The sequence below is a fragment of the Triticum aestivum genome, chromosome 7D, assembly GCF_018294505.1.
Source record: "Triticum aestivum cultivar Chinese Spring chromosome 7D, IWGSC CS RefSeq v2.1, whole genome shotgun sequence".
Lineage (NCBI taxonomy): Eukaryota > Viridiplantae > Streptophyta > Magnoliopsida > Poales > Poaceae > Triticum > Triticum aestivum.
The window spans coordinates 233,740,863-233,744,241 of NC_057814.1; positions in this window are offsets into that span (position 1 = coordinate 233,740,863).

Here is a 3,379-nt window from a genome sequence, read left to right on the forward strand (position 1 = left end):
GGGCCCCGCCGCAAAATTAAAAAAAAAAAAAAAATGTTTTTATAATTAAAACTAATTAATTAATCTAATCACTCACTGACAGGTGGGCCCAGTAGTTAATTAACTAAAAATTAATTAGTTTAATCTTCTGTTAGCCCACTGTCTATGACAGATGGGGCCCACTGGTCAGTTTGGCCTGGTCAGTCGCTCTGTTGACCTGCTGACGTCAGCATTGCCTCATGCTGACGTCATAATTCATTTTTGCTTAATTCAAATAATTCCAGAAATTCAAATAAACTTTGAAAATTCATATCTTTTAAACCGTAACTCGGATGAAAATGCTTTCTATATGAAAGTCGCTCAGAACGACGAGACGAATCCGAATACGCAGTCCGTTCGTCCACCACACCCCCTAACCTATCGAACTAGCAACTTTCCCCCTCCGGCCCGTCTGTCCGAAAACGCGAAACATCGGGAATACTTTCCCGGATGTTTCCCCCTTCGCCGGTACCACCTACTATCGCGTTAGGACACACCTCGCACTGTTCATTGTCATGTCACGCATCGTCATGCTTATGTTTGCATTGTATTTACTGTTTCTCCCCCCTCTTCTCTCCGGTAGACTACGAGTCCGACACTGCTGCTGCCCAGTTCGACTACGGAGTTGACGACCCCTCCTACTTGCCAGAGCAAGTAGGCAAGCCCCCCCCCTTGATCACCAGATATCGCCTATTCTTCTCTATACTGCTTGCATTAGAGTAGTGTAGCATGTTACTTCTTTTCGATATCCTATCCTGATGCATAGCCTATCCTTGCTACTACTGTTGATACCTTTACCTGCAATCCTACATGCTTAGTATAGGATGCTAGTTTTCCATCAGTGGCCCTACATTCTTGTCCGTCTGCTGTGCTATACTATCGGGCCGTGATCACCTGGGCGGTGATCACGGGTATATACTTATATACTATATACATGACACATGTGATGACTAAAGTCGGGTCGGCTCGTAGGAGTACCCGCAAGTGGATCTTTGTGGCGGAGCGATAGGGCAGGTTGAGACCACCCAGGTGAGAGGTGGGCCTGGCCCTGGTCGGCGTTCGCGGTTACTTAACACGCTTAACGAGATCTTGGTATTTGATCTGAGTCTGGCCATTTGGTCTATACGCACTAACCATCTACGCGGGAGTAGTTATGGGTATCCCGGCGTCGTGGTATCAGCCGAAGCCTTCTTGACGTCAGCGACTGAGTGGCGCGCGCCGGATTGGACTGGAACGCCACTAGGCTAGGTCTGCTTCCGGCCGCGTACGCAACGTGCAGGTGTGCATAGGGCGATGGGCCCAGACCCCTGCGCGCATAGGGTTAGACCGGCGTGCTGACCTCTCTGTTGTGCTTAGGTGGGGCTGCGACGCGTTGATCTTACGAGGCCGGGCATGACCCAGGAAAGTGTGTCCGGCCAAATGGGATCGAGCGTGTTGGGTTATGTGGTGCACCCCTGCAGGGAAGTTTATCTATTCGAATAGCCGTGTCCCTCGGTAAAAGGACGACCCGGAGTTGTACCTTGACCTTATGACAACTAGAACTGGATACTGAATAAAATACACCCTTCCAAGTGCCAGATACAACCCGGTGATCGCTCTCTAACAGGGCGACGAGGAGGGGATCGCCGGGTAGGATTATGCTATGCGATACTACTTGGAGGACCTCAATCTACTCTCTTCTACATGCTGTAAGATGGAGATGGCCAGAAGCGTAGTCTTCGACAGGACTAGCTATCCCCCTTTTATTCTGGCATTCTGCAGTTCAGTCCACTGATATGCCCCTTTACACATATACACATGTATATGTAGTGTAGCTCCTTGCTTGTGAGTACTTTGGATGAGTACTCACGGTTGCTTCTCTCCCTCTTTTCCCCCTTTTCTTTTCTATCTGGTTGTCACAACCAGATGCTGGAGTCCAGGAGCCAGACGCCACCGTCGACGACGACACCTACGACACTGGAGGTGCCTACTACTACGTGCAGCCCGCTGACGACGACCAGGAGTAGTTAGGAGGATCCCAGGCAGGAGGCCTGCGCCTCGTTCGATCTGTATCCCAGTTTGTGCTAGCCTTCTTAAGGCAAACTTGTTTAACTTATGTCTGTACTCAGATATTGTTGCTTCCGCTGACTCGTCTGTGATCGAGCACTTGTATTCGAGCCCGCGAGGCCCCTGGCTTGTATTATGATGCTTGTATGACTTATTTATGTTTTAGAGTTGTGTTGTGATATCTTCCCGTGAATCCCTGATCTTGGTCATACACATTTGCGTGCATGATTAGTGTACGGTCAAATCGGGGGCGTCACAAGCCCATAATAGCTTGTGGCTGCACACGGAAGTTTCTAGCATGAATAATCTTATGATCCCTTTGAGCCTGGGTGGCGGACCTTATACATACAGACAACACTGGGTTCTCCAGGTGCCTCAATCCACCCAGATGTGAGTTTTAGTTGCCACCTTAAGTAAACCATTATTAACAATCTCACATCTGTCATGAATTTCACTCAAACCCAATCCACGTCTACGAGCATAGCATGGCAATATAATAAAAGCAACGTAGAAGTAACTCCCAAGGGTTTGATTAACGAAACAGGTAATAGGTACTACCTCAACTACTTCCCAGATACCCACAATTTATTAGATCCTAATCATGCAATGTTTGAGGAATAGATCTAATGCAATAAAACTGGGTATGAAAAGTATGATCAAAGTGTTACTTGCCTTGCTGATGATCCGCAAAACCTAACGAGTCGAAGTAACAAGCGGCACACTCCGGGTACTCTATCGCTAACAAACAAGCATACAATCAGTACTCATCTAATGCACAGGTAAAACTCGAATGAAAAATCCAACCAGAAAGTTCAACTTAAGAACTCCGGTTTGCAAAAAGAAACAACTCGAAAGAAGCAACGAAAGTCAAACGGCGAAAGAAAGAAACTTCGCTTGCTAATCTGGATCTAGGTCAAATTTTACTGTAGCAAAAACTTGTTTGAGTAGGTTAAACGGAAAGAGAATTTCGAGACGAAACTCTAGGCGCTTGAATCGCCTAATTCCGATAAACGAGCGAGAAGTTAAACAGAATCGAAAATTCGATCAGAAATCGAATCTGAGATAATCGCAGAAAAATCCGACGAAAAAGAAAAACGGACGAACGGTTAAATAACGGACGTTCGCTAACAGAGAAAAACCGACGAACGCGTTCGTTAAAACGAACGGTTCGGTGAACGCTCGCGAAATAAGAAAACCGAAAAAAAATCGATCTAGGGTTTTTTTTAACAAAAGGTTTTTTTTATAGAAAACCGGTCAACGACGGGAAAACGGCCGGCGGCAGTACCTCGTCGGGCGGGCTCCGGCGAGTGGCTCC